The sequence below is a fragment of the Vulpes lagopus genome, chromosome 3 (genome assembly GCF_018345385.1).
Source record: "Vulpes lagopus strain Blue_001 chromosome 3, ASM1834538v1, whole genome shotgun sequence".
Taxonomy (NCBI): domain Eukaryota; kingdom Metazoa; phylum Chordata; class Mammalia; order Carnivora; family Canidae; genus Vulpes; species Vulpes lagopus.
The window spans coordinates 20,976,499-20,988,775 of NC_054826.1; the positions used below are offsets into that span (position 1 = coordinate 20,976,499).

General features: G+C 37.8%; 1 long non-coding RNA gene across 1 annotated transcript in view; it reads left to right on the forward strand.

Annotated features, from left to right (window-relative positions):
* The window catches only part of LOC121486744, a 111,468-nt gene extending 105,477 nt beyond the window's left edge, over positions 1–5,991 (forward strand). The window contains exons 2-3 of the long non-coding RNA XR_005986731.1: positions 820–1,016; positions 1,109–5,991. This is a non-coding gene — a long non-coding RNA (uncharacterized LOC121486744). The remainder of the gene's footprint in view (positions 1–819; positions 1,017–1,108) is intronic.
* Positions 5,992–12,277: the final 6,286 nt, after the last annotated feature.

The following is a 12,277-nucleotide window of genomic DNA, read 5'->3' on the forward strand; positions in this document are numbered from 1 at the left end:
GGTCCTTTTTCACTTTCATTTCACAAGAATGATAGCACATTTTATTACAAAAAAATTTAAATCTAAAACTAAAGAAAAAACACAGAAAACAAGAATAAAGAATAATTCTGCACTATTCATAGCAGATATGTTGCTAGGTACTCCCTTCCAGTTGAGTGTAGTTCAGTCTGGCAAAGGGTATTGAGATAGAATCCACCATGCTCCGTATTACCTAGGACATAATCTGTTTCCTGAGCCAAGCTGAGCTGCCATTCTCATCATGAAGATATAATCATTAGCTCCCATAATTAGCAGGGAGAAGACCTGCGTGCTTTTCATATGGTAAATCTGAAAGGAATTATCTTCTGATTAAAATAAAATCCCACTTATCTTATGTCAGACTTCCAGCCAATTCCAGTCATAAATTCAGTGTTAAAGGGGAAAAGCCTCAAAAGTAGAAAATAAGATGGTGCCAGCATATGTTCTATACCTATATGCATAGGATCATGAGTAAGCTTACCCTTCTTGCCCTTAAAAGTATGATTTTGATTTGTTCTGGCCTGTGGATTAAAAGCAGCATATAGGGTGTTGGTTGTCTATGAGAGTCCAGTGCACTAAGAAATTGTGTTAGATGGAAAACTCTACAAACTAAAGTCCATCCCAGGCTGGTTGGGCTGGGATCATAAAACCTTCTCCCTTTAATCTCCCTGTAGAATTTCACTCCCTTCTAGTAAGATGGACCTTCAGCAATGGGGATATAGGTACCTACACTTTCAGGCTTCTCAGAGGCTAACTCAGGCCTCCATTTCCAATCTAATCTCCTATTCCTTTCCTCACCAGACATGAGCAGAATGGGAAGCAGAGATGCTGCCTGAGGATCCAACCTGATCCCATGACTTCCACCTGGCACCAACTCATTGCTCCCACCTTGCCTGGTCCTCAGCTACCAGAGCCCTCAGCTGCTACTGGAAGTGACTTCTGCAGAACCTAGCCAGCTTTAGAGCCATCACCTGCTCTATCTGGCTCATGGTATCTTTGTAGGTATATTAATTTGCTAGTTGCCGTAATAAACTACCACAAAGTAAGGGGCTTAAAACAATAGGAATTTACCATCTCATGGTTCTTTCAGACTAGAAATATGATGTCAAGGTGTCAACAAGGCCATGCTTCTGCTGAGGTGCAAAAAAGAATCTGTTGCACGTCTCCTAGCATCTGGTAGTTTCCTGGCCATCTTTGGTGTTCCTGATTTCTGCTACATCACCCAAGTTTTCATGTTCACATGATGTTCTCCCAGTATGTGCATCTGTATCCAGATTTTCCCTTCTCATAAGGACATTGGTCATCTTGGATTAGAGACCTACTGTACTCCAGAATAACCTTGTCATAACTAACTATATATGCAATGACTCTATTTCCAAATAACATCACATTCTGAGGTGCTGGGGTTTAGGACTTAAGCATAAGAATTTGGGGCTAGGACACAATTTGATCTGTAACAGTAGGGTTCAAGAGAAATGACAGATGTGAAGGCACCCTAGAAACTTAAGCATGATTTATAGATTCTACTGGGGGAACAAGGGGAAAGACTTCTCTGTTTTCCTGACACATAGACACAAAAGAATGAATTTTCACCACTATCCCTACAATGTAAATGTGGAAAGAAATACTTGCTTTTCTCTTTCTACAGGGTTCTTTCTCATCTAGAGTGGAGAATGAATCACTCATTAAAAACAATAAAGATTACATATGAAAAAGTAAAATAAAATTTTAAATACAAGATTATAGGGGTGTCTGGATGGCTCAGTCAGTTAAGCCTCCAACTTTTTATTTCAGGTCAGGTCATGATCTCAGGGTCATCAGATCTAGCCCTGCATTGGGCTCTGCACTGGGCGTGGAGCCTGCTTAAGATTCTTTCTCTCCCTCTCCCTTTGCCTCTCCTCCCAGCAAAAAATACAAGATTATATATGAAAGTGAATATTTGTATGTAAGGGGAATGAAAATCGAAGTTACACATTAAGTCCTCCTCACTGTCTTTGGGGGCATTACTGTGTGTCACTGTCAGTATTGTGTGTGATGCTATGCTATGCATTTTGAGTATACCATTTTATCTGCATATCAACCCTGTGGGCAATATTGTTATGCCTACAAAGGCATTTTATTTTAGAACTAAAATGATGACTTGGAGGTTCAGACACTTCATGACTGAAAGTCACCCAGATAGGAGGCATAAGAACTGGCAGCAGAACTGGCAGCAGAGTCTAGGTGTCTAAACCTGAAGCCCCTGCTCTTAAACACTATCCCCTGAGGAGGGCTCAGAATGGGTGGGATGGAGTGGAAGGGAGGAAGAGAAAGAGGCCACAGGTGTGAAAGATGTTATAAAGGGGGAATTAAGAGGATTGGGAGCAAGCTAGATTTGAGAAGAAAGGAGGAGTTAGCAGGGGTCACTGAGGGTTTGAGCTTGTGTGCTGGGAGAATGATGATAACTTGGACAGAAGTAAGGAAATGCAGAGAGGGAGCAACTAGGGGAAAGAGAGGGCCAGGGTAGGGATGAGCTCAGTTTCAGACATGCCCTCATAATCTCAAGAGAAATAGCCAGGGAACCCATCGTGCCAGCAATCAGTAATCCACGGGCACAGATGCAGAGGAAAAGTCAAGTGTTGCAACAGACACAGGAGAAATTGGAAGGAAGTAAGAAACATCAGGTTTAAATTTTCCCAGTTCTAAATTTTTAGAGCTTTTTCTTACAAGAAGCCACTTCACCCATGTTTATTGGTGATTGGTGAGAGGGTGGGGTATGAATTATATTTCTTCATCACCACTGCCCAGTTCAGATTTAATCTTTTGAGATTAAATATCTCCCCCATTTTTTTTCTCAAGAAAAGGCCAAACAGCTTAAATTATAAAGCATCCAAGAAAAATAAACCTCTATTCTTATTCATTTCCATTAATGTCTGCCTTTTTCGCCAAGAATCAAGTGAATTTAGCATTTTCCTTTGTCTTTACTGGTTTGTTGCATGATGTTAGGCAATGTAATTTTTTTTTTTAAGTTGTAAAAGAAATCTTTGACCATAAGGAGACGTTGTGACTTTATGAGCATAGGTCATTTTCTTGAACATAACATTTTTATGGAATAAATATTTGTGTAAATCTACATACATATTCATATTTGCATGTTGGAGGAAATATAGTACTAGGTGATTTCTCACAACGCAAATTCTGATTCACTACCTAATAAATCATATACTTAAAAACGCTGAGAACATATTGACATCCTGACACCTTGTAATGTCTCATCTCTTCTACCTCACAAACACTCCTTCCTTCTACTGTCAATTGCTGTGCCCCACAGGTTGAAAAGTTACTACATCATCTTTCCTTTATCTCTGTCCCTGTCTCCTCTAGTAGCTTGCTAACTAAACTAACTTGGTTAGTCTCATTTGCTCTTGTTCTTTCTTTTTTGGTTTAATTGATATAGTACAATAGTATGTAGCTAGCTCTTTATTGATTACCATCCTCTAATAAACCAGGAGCAGGTTATCATTGATTCAACTTTAGAGCTAAGTCCCTACACATGAGAGAGACTGAAATTAATCCTTCCCTGCAGATTGTAAATGTGGTCTCAAGACCAGCAGCATCAGTGTCACCTGGAAAACTTAGAAATGCAAATTCTTGAGACCCACTGCATTACCAATTTAGAAATGCAAATTCTTGAGACCCACTGCATTACCAATTTGCAGAAAGGAGGCATTTAGCCTAGCAAACCTCATTTTAGCCAACTCTATGGGTAATTCTGATGTATACTGAAATTTGAGAACTGCTATACTAGAATAACTGAATTTACTTAGCATAGAATGAGGGTTGATCCTGACAAAACAAAATTAATATTCCCCGCTTTTCATCAGGAGGGACTAGGCTTCATTAGGGCTTTTGCTGTGTGTTTGTTTGTTTGTTTGTTTGTTTGTTTTAGGAGAAATGGTGACCTGCCTCTGACATTAGCTGAGTAACCTTGGGCAAACCTCTTGATCTCAGGGTTTCATTTTACACATCAATAAAAATTAGAAACTCAAACTATATGATCTCTAAGATGTGCTCCCAATTCTAATAATTTACATTCTAATTTTTGGTACAATTTCTCTATGGCATTTATTTTTTAAGAGGCAGACGAGAATTTGCATCATAAGGTGATATTAACCTGTGTATATGGCAGTGAAACCCCATCTTTGGACTCTCTAGGTAGCAGTCTAACAAGCATATTTTGTACCACAGAAATTGAGGTCATGTCTCTACGGAAGTAAGTAAGCTTTTCCTGTAAAAGGCCAAATAGTTTAAAAAAAAAAAAAAAAGGCCAAATAGTAAATATTTTGTCTATTGGTCTTTGTCACAACTACTTAACTCTGTTGCCATAATATAAAAATAGCCCTAAGCAGTATGTCACGGAGCATGGCTGAAGTTTCAATAAGACTTTACTAACAAAAACAATAGTGGGCTGGATTTGGCCCACAGGCCATAGTTCGCTTTATAATGCCTCCATTTTAAAGGGCGCCTGGGTGGTGCAGTGGTGGAGCGTCTGCCTTCAGCTCCCAGGGGGCGGTCCAAGATCTAGTCCAGCTTCAGGGTCCCTGTGAGGAGCCTGCTTATCCCTCCGCCTGTGTCTCTGCCTCTCTCTCTCTGTGTTTCTCATGAATAAATAAATAAATCTTAAAAAAAAAAAGATTTAACCATTTCATAGTTGATAGCTTAGTCGTTGGTCAGCTTTTTAATTGCCAGTCCACTAACAGTCCATTACCGGACTGCAGTGCTCAAAAGCAACCAAAACATATCTAACGTCCCTATTCTGCTTTGATAGTGGTTGATCTGTAAATAATCAAGTAAAGCATTGTGTGGAACAGACCCAGTTTAAGACTAATTCCCTACCTTAACATCCAATGGAAATGAATGTTCTGCTCTCATGGATGCACTTTTAAATAGTTTGGGTTTACCATTCCTCCCATGTCACAGGGCATACCAAAAGAGAAATGAATTTACTTCTATAGCTGTGGATATTACAGTGATCATTTAGCTGATGCTCTAATCTACAATTCTTATCCATAGGTTGCCTCTACAGAATAGGTTATTAATACTCTGTTTATCAAAAGTTATTGATAAGACATCGCTAACAGGGCTCCTTTGTTTAATACCTTGACTGAAAAAGGTAAAGATACCATTACATTGTTACAGCAAGTCATGACGTGCAAATAAATTCAATACATGCTGTTAATGTCTTTTCCTAATTAGTAGGTTAGTGATTTGGAATAGAGGAGAAGAAAGATAATGCTTTGATTCTTAGTGTGTGAATGCATCACAGAAACACAAGTAACTGGGCTTATTTCATAAATGGAAAAAGAAAAAAAAAACACTAGACATCTTTCCAAGTATAACAAGAAAACATGTTGGGTAATTTTGAAATTTCCCACCCTTCACTCTGGTCCCAAGTGAAAGCATATGCCAGAGCAACAGCTTGAACTTATTCTGAACTCTGAGTTAGATTCATGCTAACCTTCCTTATTTTGCTATTCTTTCATTATTATCTATATTACCCTTCTCTGCACACTTCTAATTACTCCTCAACTGAATTTTTGTAGGATATGATGCATAATGGAGGGTCAAGTCTTGGACTGTTGATGCTCCCACCAACCTGATAGACAGATCATTGTGTGCTGAGTGGAAAATGGACACCACAGAGATAACAACCTATTGTGTTTCAGAGTGATTTCTAATAGGCTGTATTTCCAAAAAGCGTTAATGAAATGAGAAGTGGAGATGGAATAGAAATATGTGAGTTTAGATATATGCATCTGAATGTGCAAAAGGGCCTCTGTCATCCACCTTCCCCTATTTTTTCTAAAAAGGATATAATATGGTTTATGATTCCATTTCTTTAATGACATTTCATTAGATAAGCATATCATATTCTAATGCTAGATACTTTCCAGTGGTTATTTTTTTAAAAGATTTTATTTATTTATTCATGAAAGACACACATGCACGCGCACACACACACACACACACACACACACACACACACACACACATAGAGAAAAAGAAAGAGAGAGGCAGGCTCCATGCAGGGAGCCCGATGTGGGGCTTGACCTCTGGTCTCCAGGGTCATGCCCTGAGCTGAAGGCGGCGCTAAACCGCTGAGCCACCTGGGCTGCCCGGTTATTGTTTTATTATAAAATATGCTAAAGTGGACATCACGCACATTCCCTGCATACTCACTGATCAAGTTTATGCTGGCAGCATAGTCTTACATGCGTAGTCTTACAATACCCTACCACATGGCTATTCTTAGCCCAGTTATGAGACAAGCCAGAAATGTAGGGGAATTAAATCTCCCAGGAGCATCTCACACTCAGGTGTGGCTGATGTTGAAGGATAACTATCCTAACTTCCCCAACCTGTCAGGTTTGATAAAACCAGGTGTGTTCTCTATGTAGTTCCCCAAGGAGACTGAGCCCCAATTGCTCCTAGCAATAATCTGCTTGATAATGCACCTTCTTTCCTTCTCTTTCTTGTTTTCTGCTCTCCTACTGATTCCCTCTGAGATCACTTCCTAAATAAACCGCTTTCACTCAAATCTTTGTTTTAGCATCTGCTTCTCAGGGGACCCAAAGCACATACTTGGGAAATCTTTAACATATTGGTACAAGCCTCTACTAAATTCAAGTTTGACTTTCTTCTTTTCTTGATATTTTATTAGTGAGGTAAACTGAAAAGAATATGGTGATTAGAGCTCGAAAATGGGTTCACCAAAGGTCTCGCAAATCTGTAATCCCTGGAGATGTCCCAAGTTGTGGTAGATGCTATACTGCCTGAAATGATTGTGGTGATTCTTATCTGAATCTCCGGGAAAGAACTCAGATTTCCATTTTATACAGACTGACTGGATTTGACAAATCAAAACATTAGTATCAGTCTTTTAAGTCAAAATTTATTTGGATAAAAAAAATTGATTTGGATCTTTCTACTCTCTACTCATTGAATTATGTTGTCTGAAGATAAAGAGATAAAGCTCTCAATGTTAAAATCACTGAACTGTACTAATGGTCATCAAAACCAGAGTTAGGATTCTTATTCTGAAATATATTAAGTTCATTACATGTGTCAGGGCCTCATGTGATCCTTAAAATGACCTGTAAACTTAGTGATATTATAAACTCCATTTTACAGATGAGGAAATTGAGGCCAGAAAGGTTAAGTAATTTACCTGAAATCACATCCAGTAGAGCCAAGTTTCTAAACCTGAATCTTCTCAGTTGGTGGTCCAAAGCTTGACCTGAAGAAGCTCCTTCCTGAGCTATCAGCTATCAGAAATATGATAAGAGAAGTCTTATATATGATACAACCATGACATAGGGAGACCCACTTCGGGCCCAGAATAAAGAAACAGATTTTTAGGGTCAGTTGGTTGTGGTTGGTTGTGAGACAGACAAATTTTTCAATTCCTTGAAGTCTTATTTCTCCTAAATAAAGGGAAGATGTTGGGTTAAATACTTCTAGTGTTCTTTGCAGTTATAAAATTATTCTGCTTTTTCTTGGAAAAAGTTGGAAAGAAAGTTTCCTTTTCAAACTGCTATAGTTTTATTAGTGTACCATAATTGTCAGTAGCTACAGATTTCAGAAACCCAACCTATGATATAACAGTGAGTTAAAGAGTATGTTTGTTGGATTGAACATGCAATGTCTATTGGATTAAATATGTTGGATGACCATAGATTAATAAGTAAATTTTAGATATAAGAAACACTTAAATAGGCATTCAGATGGAAAGGAAATTATCTCAAGTGTCCTTAATGAAAGATAATGCTACACCTTAATTATCTCTATTAAACTACTCTATATTCATCACATAATACCGCCTACTTCAATTTTAATCTTATTGAAGAGAAAATGGTTGCAGATCTAGCCAAGGACTGAAATGTTCATACAGAATTCAAAAGGTTAATCACCAGCCTTTCAATATGGTAGTTTCCATCCTTTTAAATATGTATCAAAGGTGAAAAACAGCAACAACAGAAGAACTACCAAGTACTAGCCCCCTCTCATCCTTAAGGCTTCAGACCAAAGGAACATGCTGTCCCTAGTAAAATAGTAAATCTATTTAAATCACATAACCCTAATAAGTACACTTCTGTTCTATCATAGCTCAAATGTTTGAGGTTGGAATCTGAATATTTGAAAGACTCATTAATATTATAAACACACAGATGAAGCAGTAGACACATTATGAATAATCATGTGGATAAACTTTCACTAAGAAGGGTCAGAACTCACATTCTCATCTTCACATAATTATATGGACTTGCACTTCATTTTATAATCACAATACTGGGGCCATCTCTGAAAATGGAAGAATCATAAGGCAATAGAATATCCACCTTTCCTGGGCTTCTGGCACATTATACCCCTAAGAACATGTCATCAGAATGAAACAGCTTGGTGGACCAAACATGGTAACCTTCTGGGAGCAGGTTGAAGTAAGACCAGTAAGGTCAACAGTTCCGTTGTGAAACAAAGCTCTAGAAAGACCAACATCAGCAAATTAACTGATGATGAAACAATATTGCTATTCTGCTGAAGAAACTTCTCTTTAGAACTTTCTACCAGCCAAATTCTGGGGTGATTTTTGACTCGCCTAACAATTCTCTGAATCACCTTCTCTGTGATCTCATCAGAAATATCCTTGATATCTAAAGCATGCCAGCCTATCTTTGAGTGCTGAACAACCCCAGGCAGCCATGCCTAGCAGGAGAGGCAGTCCAACTTCGCCTCACTGGCTGGCACATCCCTCCATTCCTTCTCATTTCAATATGTTCTGTCCCCAGTTAAATAATTTATAAAACACTATGGGGATTAAGCAAAATACCCATTAGTAATTATTTTCAGGCCCAATTAGCAGAAGTTACAATAAACAAAGGACCCCAGATTCTTTTAATAAAGAACCAAGGATATTTTACCATTAGTTTTTTAACTAGATATTTAATCATATAGTTACCATTAAATAGTTGTTAGTTATTTGTAAAATAGGGTACAGCAGAGAATCTGGGGAAATCAGACCAGTGCAAGAGGATTAGAAGGGAAAATTAGAGGGAAAAAGTGTTGGGGGAAGAATCAGAACCTGAAGAGATTAGCTCGAGGAGGGTCTTCTTGGACTCCTCTTTTCCCATCCAGTTGAGAAGGGAGCCATTACAGGAACCTACACAGAATGGCATGTATCAAGTCAAATCAAAGTATTAAAGTGGGATGTCTTTTTAAGTTCTTTTTTTTTTCTTTTCAAATTTTTACTTAAAATCTAGTTAGTTAAAATATAGAGTAATATTGTTTTCAGTAGTAGAATTTAGCGACCCAATGCAAAAGGACAAGTGTCCTCCTTAATCCTCATTACTCATCTAGCCCATCTCCCCGCCCCCCCCCCCACTCCCACCATCAATCTTCTGTTTTCTATCATCAAAAGTCTCTTGTGGCCCATTTCTCTCTCTCTCTCCCTCTTTTACCCCACATTTATCTGTTTTGTTTCTTAAATTCTACATATGAGTGAAACCATATGGTATTTGTCTTTCTCTGACTGACTTCTTTTGTTTAGTGTGATACATTCTAGCTCTATCCACATCATTGCAAATCACAAGAGTTCATTCCTTTTGATGGTGGAGTAATATTCCATTGTGTATATATGGATATATGGACATATATACCATGTCTTCTTTATCCATTTTTCAGTTGCTGGACATTTGGGCTCTTTCCATAATTTGTCTATTGTAGATAATGCTGCTATAAACATCGGGGTTCACATACCCCTTCAAATCTGTATTTTTGTATCCTTTGGGTAAATACCTAGTAGTGCAATTGCTGAGTTGTAGAGTAGTTTTATTTTTAATTTTTTAATTTTAATTAAACTAGTGCAGCTATTTTTCAGGGTAGCTGCACTAGTTTGCATTCCCACGAACAGTGCCAGAGGGTTCCCCTTTCTCTGCATCCTTGCCAACACCTGTTCCTTGTGTTAATTTTAGCCCTTTTGTCAGGTGTGAGGTGGTATCTCATCATGGTTTTGATTTGTATTTCCCCAATAATGAGTGATGTTGGGCATCTTTACGTGTCTCTTAGTCATCTACATCTCTTCTTTCAGAAAATATCTATTCATGTCTTCTGCTCATTTTTAACTGGATTATTTGTGGGTTTTTTGGGTGTTGAGTTTGATAAATCCTTTATAGATTTTGCATATTAACCCTTTATCAGATATGTCATTTGCAATTATTTTCTCCCATCCCACAGGCTGCCTTGTAGATTTATTATTTCTTTGCTGTGCAGAAGCTTTTTATGTTGATGAAGTCCCAGTAGTTCATTTTTGCTTTTGTTTCCCTTGCTTCCAGTGGTGTCTCTAGTAAGAAGTTGCTACAGCCAAAGTCAGAGAGGTTATTGCCTGTGTTCTCCCCTCGGATTTTGATGGTTTCCTTCTCACATTTAGGACTTTCATCCATTTTGAATTTATTTTTGTGTATGGTGTAAGGACGTGGTCTATTTTCATTCTTCATGTGGCTGTCCTGTTTTCTTAACACTGTTTGTGGAAGAGACTATCTTTCTTCTATTGGATATTCTTTCCTACTCTAAGATTCATTCCCCATATAGTTGTAGATCCATTTCTGAGTTTTCTACTCTGTTCCATTGATCTGTGTCTGCATTTGTGCCAGTACCATATTGTCTTGACAACTACAGTTTTGTAATATAAACTGAAGTCCAGAATCTTAACACCTCCAACTCTGCTTTTCTTATTCAGAATTGCTTTGACTGTTCAGGGTCTTTTATATGGTTCCATACAAATTTTAGGGTTGTTTATTCTAGGTCTGTGAAAAATGCTGGTGGTAATTTTGATAGGGATTACATTAAATGTGTAAATTTCTTTGGGTACTCTAGACATTTTAACAATGTTTGTTCTCCTAATCCATGAGCAAGGAATGTTTTTCCATTTCTTTGTGTCCTCTTCAATTTCTTTCATCAGTGTCCTATAGTTTTCAGAGTACAGGTATTATACCTCTTTTGTTAGGTGTATTCCTAGGTGTATTGTCTTTGGTGCAATTGTAAATGGAATTGATTCCTTGATTTCTCTTTCTGCTGCTTCATTACTGGTGTATGGAAACGCATCGGACTTCTGTGGATTGATTTTATATTCTACGACTTTGCTGAATTCATGTATTAGTTCTAGCAATTTTTTTGGTAAAATCTTTTGGGTTTTCTACAGAGTATCATGTTGTCTGCAAATAGTGAAAGTTTGACTTCTTCCTTGGTGATTTGTATGCCTTTTATTTCTTTTTGTTGTCTGATTACTGAGGCTAAGACTTCTAGTACTATGTTAAACAGTCATGATGAAAGTGGACAGTCCTGTCTTGCTCCTGATTATAGAGGAAAAGCTATCAGTTTTTCACCATTGAGGATGATATTAATTGTGGGTGTTTTATATATGGTCTTTATGATGTTGAGGTATGTTCCACTTATCCCTACTTTGTTGAGGGTTTTTATCAAGAATGGATGCTGTATTTTGCCAAATGCTTTTTCTTTATCTATTGAGAGGATCCTATGGTTCTTAACCTTTCTTTTACTAATGTGATATATTACTTTGATTGATTTGCAAATATTGAACCATCCCTTCGGCCAGGAATAAATCCCACTTGATTGTGGTGATAATTTTTTTAAGGTACTGTTGTATTTAGAGACGCCTGGGTGGCTCAGTGGTTGAGCTTTGCTCAGGGTGTGATCCCAGGTCCGGGATCAGTCCCACATCACACTCCCTGGGAAGAGCCTGCTTCTCCCTCTGCCTATGTCTCTGCCTCTCTCTCTGTCTCTCATGAACAAATAAATAAAAATATTTTTTTTAAAAAAAGATAATGTATTTGATTTACTAGTATTTTATTGAGAAGTTTTGCATCCATGTTCATCAGAGATATTGGCCTGTAATTCTCCTTTTTAACGAAGTCTTTGGTTTTGGAATCGAGGTAATGCTGGCCTAGTAGAATGAGTTTGGAAGTTCCCCTTCCTTCCTTTTTTTTGAACTGTTTGAGAAGAATAATTATTATGTCTCCCTTAAATGTCTGGTAGAATTCTGCTAGGAAGCCATCTGGCCTTGGATTTTTGTTTTGGGGGAGATTTTTTTTGGGGGGGGGGATTTTGATTACTGATTCAATTTCTTTGCTGGTTATGGGTCTTAAAATTTTCTATTTCTTCCTATTTCAGTTTTGGTAATTTGTATGTTTCTAGGAATTTGTCCATT